Source organism: Ammodytes marinus (genome assembly GCF_949987685.1).
Source record: "Ammodytes marinus genome assembly, chromosome: 9".
NCBI classification, from domain to species: Eukaryota; Metazoa; Chordata; class Actinopteri; order Uranoscopiformes; family Ammodytidae; genus Ammodytes; species Ammodytes marinus.
In genome coordinates, this window is record NC_137213.1 from 9156064 (window position 1) to 9162621 (window position 6558).

A 6558-nucleotide genomic window follows, 5' to 3' on the forward strand; every position below is an offset into this window, starting at 1 on the left:
CAGTGTCCCCCCAGCTGCTCCAAGACGGAGACAACTGCCCTTTCGCAGTCCCATGCAGCCCTCCTAAGTGGCCGGTGTGCGCACTATTGAATCAGCTCTCCTACTCAGTTGCACACCATAAGCTGCTCATTTTTAAGTGATTAATATCTTTATTTCGGTCATATTTGCACTGCATTTGTATTATCTTCTAATAATTGTCCAACAAAGTCATCGGCTACCCGGCACAGCCTGCACTGCGAGTCCAAGCTGTTTTCAAATTTGCGTACACGAGCTGAGAGCTGGCGTGGGATTTGAGCGTACCCTACGCTCACGTCCATATTGATAAATGCCGAGATTTGCGTGGAAATGTACGTACACCCATTTTTCTGGTCTACGCAAGATTGATAAATGAGGGCCATTATGTGCAGAAAGGTCCTGCATACTGCCTGAGAAGGCAGATATGATCATCTTTCTGAACAAGAACTGTTAAACACCAGTCCTGAGCAGTGTTGGTGTTTTTGCCAATGTATTATTTGTTTACGATGTCCCTGTATTTGTTCAACAACACCCGTGTGGACTGCAGCTCCCAAATTTGTTTTGTGTCAGACTTGTCTTACTAGTGATATTTGAAAGACTGTTCTTAATAAATGTTTTTTCAGTGAAATAAGATAGTGACATTTGTTGACTCTGCCTCTCAAATAATCGGAATTGATAATCGTTAAGAATCGAAAAGCGGAATCGGAATTGATGAAAATCCAAACAATACCCAACCCTGGAGGCAGGAAAGAGTTAACATGGAATCGGTACCAGTTTTTACTCTTAAATCCTGTTAACTCTGTTTCTCTCCCTCCTGAGATATACTGGACTGTGTGCCCTGCTGGAGTCTTCCCAATTTACTTACTGGCCTAGGATGTTGGGGAGTTTTTCGGTCAGGAACCATGGCTGATATTGGTCTGAAAACTACAACACTATTTATGATTTTTAACTGTACACATAAATTCCTTTAACTTGATTGCTTCTGGTGTCCATTTTAGATAAGGCTGTGTCAGGTATGTGTGTGTGCATATGTACTGTATACACACACACACACACACACACACACACCAATGCTAACATTTAAGAGGTTAAGAAAAATGCATACTGACTTTTTGTGGTGAACACAATTCCACACAAAATGTATGCTTTGATGCACGGCACTTGTTTTTTGAATGGTAACAATGCTGCAGACAGACAATGTCACTATTTGGGTTTGTTTAGGGGCACAGAGATACCTCCTGTGATAGAGTGCAGGCCATCTGGTCCATGCATTCATCACGCCATGGACTCATATGGAGTGGGGGTTTAGAGGGGTGCACGTAGCCCCACCCAGGCGGGCAGTGGTCTGGAACCTATGGATCATCCAACCCCACCCCAAACACACAGAGATGCACCCTATCACACAAACACACACACTCCTTGGATGACAACTTGAGGTCCCTTTTTGTCAAGTTCTTCCCTCTTTTGTGCAGTCTCCACTTGAAGGAGTTGGATATCTACGCAGAGTAGCTGGGCTTCACTCAAAATAACCACACTTTTCTCTTCCTTTTTATCTTCTTTTATTTTCTGATTTCAAGGTTTCAGGTAGGTTGTTTGGGTAGTTAGGGTAGCTTAGGTAGTTTGGGTAGCTTAGGTAGTTTGGGTAGCTTAGGTAGTTTGGGTAGGTGAAAAACCTTGTTAAACAATAAACAAGAAAAAGGTTGTTTTTACAATGTTCTGGACAATACACTTTTAACAATTAATGCCTTTTCCCTCTTAAATTAAACAAAGTGCCACATAAATTATCCCACTGTTATCATTATCAATGTATTCAGGGATTTTCTTAACTTAATATTACAGACTTTAAACATTTTATATTTACTTATCTAAATAATGTCACCATAATAATATAATTCCATTATAATCATTTTATCTTATCTATCTGTAATTTATAAACTCAGTAAACAATCATGTTCTTCTTAAACAATCATGACATCATTTAACTATGAATGAGAATCAAACATGACACACGCTGGCATTTACAGGGTTAACCACGGCACTGCCGGTTCGGCCCCGTGGCTAACACTAGCAGCTATCGCCTGCACAAACATTTCATCTCAAATTGTCCACAGTCTCTCCTGATGGGCTCGGTGTCTTACCGGCTGCCTCTCTGGCGTTTGTAGACTCGTTTGCACGGGATTAGATCTTTTTGAACTGAGCGCTGCTCCAGTCGCGTCTTGTTCCTTCACATCATTATTATTAGTTGTTTTGTGCCGCCTCTTTTATAGTCCGTGCGGCAACTCGGACTGCCGAAAGGTTCCTTTCCAGCTTGCGACGTGAGTTAATTAATTATTTCTTTAGTTCCTTTAGTTTGACTTCACACCTCCCACTCGATCTTCGCCTGGAAACGGTGTGAAGATCGACAGCTTCAAAGGCAAACTTGGTTCTCATTTCCCTGCTGCTTTTGGCTTTCTGTCTGTTCCTCCGCAGGTAATAGGACAACGAGCCGCCTGACGTCCCTGTGAAGGAAGGTGGCTTGGATCTTTTCCCTTCTGATTGCAGGAATTGACTTGCCTTTCAGAGCTCTCGTGACAGGGACACAGTAGCTTGGGAAAACTCTTACATTGACGTCCCTTACAACGCCTTTATCATCTGGAGTCGTGCTGATGACTCTGCCAAGCTTGAACTGCCCTCGTAGTGCATTTTGGTCACACAACCACACAACATCTCCAATGGCAACATTCCTTTGTCCAGTATGCCATTTGCTTCGGACAAATAAGTTTGGACCAGCGAGTTGGCTCCAGCTCCTCCAGAACTTGGTCACCTCCAACTGCATAGCTCTCAGTCTTTTGTACGGGTAGTTGTGAAAGTCGAAGGTTTTCAAGTCCCCACTTTGAGAGGCCCGGCCTAGTAGGAGAGTGTTGGGTGTGACGTACTGGATGCAGTCTTCTCGACTTTGTATTCTTGCGTCAATTGGGCGCTCATTTGCCAGGTTGGCTGCGATGTAAAGAGTTGTCTGGAACTCACTGTAGCTTAGTGAAGCCTCATTCCCAAGATTCTGGAATGCCCTCTTTACAATTCGCACAGCAGCTTCTGCAGCACCATTCCTGTGTGGCGAATCGGCTGGATGGATTTTCCACTGCCACTCAGTTCCATTCCTTGCTGCCATTTCCTCCAGATTTGCTTTGTCTAGGTCCAAAAACCTGTAGAGTTCCTCAAGGACTGGTTTTGCTCCAATAAAATTGGTGCCTGGGTCCGACCACATCTTCCTTGGATGACCTCTGATTGCTGTGAACCTTTGATAAGCCATTAGGAAGCTTTCAGTTGAAAGTGTGTTTGCCAGCTCGGTGTGAATGGCTCTGCTTGCCATGCAGCAAAAGACAACTCCCCAAACCTTTAGTGTCACTCTTTTCTTGACGTCATCTTTAACTTGGTAAGGGCCAAAGAGGTCAACTGATGTGAATTCAAAGGGCGCAGCAGGTTCAGTCCTTTCTGGCGGCAAGTCAGCCATTATTTGTTGACACGTCTTTGCTTTTGCTTTCCTGCAGACCATGCAAGCATCAACAACTTTTTGTGCGATCCTCCTCCCTTTAATGACCCATGCCTTCCTCCTCATCTTTAGGAGGGTTCCAGCCACTCCCTCATGACCTTCATTGTGGGCCTCTCGAGCTATCAGCTTGGACACCCAGGCGTCATAGGGTAAGAGGGGGATGCTAACTTGAGCTTCCTTGAAGCTTTGTACTCGGCCTCCACAGACCAGTAGCCCAGTGTCTCTGTCTTTATGGACCACAAGCCTGTCTAACGTGGTGCCAGGGAAGGTTGCGTTTTCTTGTGCTGCAAGGAAAATGTCTCTCAGGGCATCCTCTCGCTCCCTTACAGAGATGACTCCTGTGGAGGAGATTGCCTCCCACTTTGGACTCTCCACGGCTTGACTTCGTTTGCCAAACTTTTTTGCCGCTCTCCAGATCCATGCAACTGTCTTTACCAGACGGCTCAGAGTGCTGCATCTCCTGACATCCACCGGTGTTTGGATAGCTGACCCTGCAGGTAGCCTCCTTTGCTCTGTTTGTGCCTCCTGTTTCAGTTTGTGTTCCACTTGCTGCTTCTTAGCCTGAGCTCTGGTCAGAGCGGCAACAAATGCTTTCTTTTGAAGTTTAGTGACGTTCTCTCTGGCAGTGGCTGCGAGTTCTTTGGCTGATGTGATTGGCCACTCCTCCACTGGCAAGCTTAGAAACTGGGGACCTTTTTGCCACTCTTGAGTCCTCATCGAGGTCTTGATGGCCGGTTCCTCTTGTTATAACGTGGGCAATGTTTTGTGGGCCTTTCATCAGTAGGTCGTTCAGGCTCACACCTCTGAACTTTTGACTACTGTTCCAAACAACTCTCACAGGGGTTGTGACAGAGTGGGGGTTTGGAGCAATGAGGTGACTCACATACCATACTGGTCCATGCCAGCTGATCACTGCGTCTCTGGATAACTTGGTTGCTGCCTTTCGATGTATCATGTCGTGGACTTGAGCAGTATAGGCGACTTTCCATTCAGGTTCCTTGGCCAGTTGCTTTTCCGTCCTGAGGAATGTGGCCTCCACAATCCTTTTATTGTTCGGCAGGGAGTCTGGGTCCTCTACCCATGGATATCTGGCATGCCAGTGTGGTTCTTTGCTGTGGGCGTCTCCTGTGACGTAGGTGAGACCATCTTTCACCACTTGGAGTTCTCGCTCCTCAGCAAGAGTCATTTCTTTGCCACCCGGCTGACAGTTCCCACAGCGGCAGCCTCCACACTTCGGCTCACATCCTGCACCAATGCTGTCCCATCTCCACCACTTTAAAAAGTCTTGGTTGGTGGCCGAAGTGCTTGATTCACAGAGCTGGATGGTGCCTTGATTTTTTGCCAGCGGACGCTCTGGGACCATGCTGGTGAGTTGTTCCTCATATCTTGCAGCCGCTGCTCTCATCGACCTTGCGAAGTGTGTCTTGGACATGTGGGCTGACACGGTGAGTTCTTCAAAGAGTTCAGGATGCGTTCCTCCCACTGTTCTCCCCAGTGGGCCGTCCCACAGCACAAGGTCTCCAACAGCTCTGATCCTCTGTGGCGCTAGCTGACCTTCTTTGTGGCTAATGAGCAGACTTATTTCTTTAGGTCTCCGGAGTTCATCCAGCGGTACATCTGGGAAGAATCTCTGGAGTTGCTTTGGTGCCACATGTTTGTGTATCTCTGCAATGCTGTCAAGTCCATAACACACCAATTGGTGGGCTCTGAGAGTGCCTTTTGGTGTCTTCACTCTGATCTTGAGGAGGTATCGTTTTGTCTCTACACGAACCTCCATGCCCCCAACTCCATGGACGACAAGTGTGACTTCTTCATTCTTGAGGTTTAGCCTGCTTGCAGTCTTGTGGGTTATGTAATTGGTGTCAGAAGCCAAATCGATCAATGTTCCAATTTTTTGCCCAGCGTTTGCTGTGACCTCAACAAGCATCATCAGTACTGGCAGCTCTTGAAGTCTGCTTTCCCCCAAAAGGCTTGGTTGGTCTTTGACAGTATTGAAAGCTCTGGATGCAGTGTTGGAAAACACATTTCGGCATTGGTTTGCCAATTCAGGTGAGAGTTTCCCAAAGAAATCCTCCTGCTCCTCTGTGTACTTCCTCCTGCCTTTATCCCCTTCCGGACTGAACCTGCTCCTCTTCTGACCCTCGCTGCTTTTCTCTGCCTCAGCATTGGGGCACAGATAGAAGTGGTGCCCAGGAGTATCTGCATCCCTGCAGTCCTGGTTTCTGCACAGGAATCCAGGTTTGCACTGCGAGCCATCGCCATGAACCTCCAAACATCTCTTGCATGCTCCCAACCTTTTTACTGCAGCTCTCTTCTCTGCTAGTTTCAGTGCTCGGAACTGTCTGCAAAAATAGATCTTCCTCTTGTGTTTTACATCACCGCAGACCACACACCCTTCTTGGTCGTTGCCTGATTTGGTTGACTTGGTTCTGGCATATCTTGGCTCCACCTTGGTTTCTCTCTTGCTTGGCTCTTCCTCCTTCAGTTGTTCAAGCTGTTCATATATGCTCTCCTGGTCTTTGAGGAATGCCAAGAGACTGTCAAACCGATTTCTTGATGTCACATCATTCCTTCTGTCTGCTGCATGCACAAGCCATTCCTTCTTGAGTGTCTCCGGGAGTTTACTTTCAATGGACTTCGTCACAAGGGGATTTTTAATAGCACCTGTGTCTCCAAGGTCACTCAAATCTTGAAGTGCTTTTTCCACAGCTTGAATTAAGTCGACGATTTTCCGTGGCTGGTGACTTTTGACAGCTGGCATCTTCTGTATCTCCTCCACTATTTCTATGGCAATGGATGTTTGGTTGCCGTAGCGGTTCTCTAGCACACGGAAGATGTCATCAGACGTGTTGTAAGCCGTGAGCCGAAGGTCTCGTGTGATTTTATCCTCCAGGCTGTCTAGTAGCTGGACCTTTTTCACCTCTTTTGAGCCAGTTGGCTCCCCCTGACTCTGCAGCGCTTCCCAGTCCTTTTTCCACCTGTGAAAATCACGTTTGATGCCACCAAACTTGGGG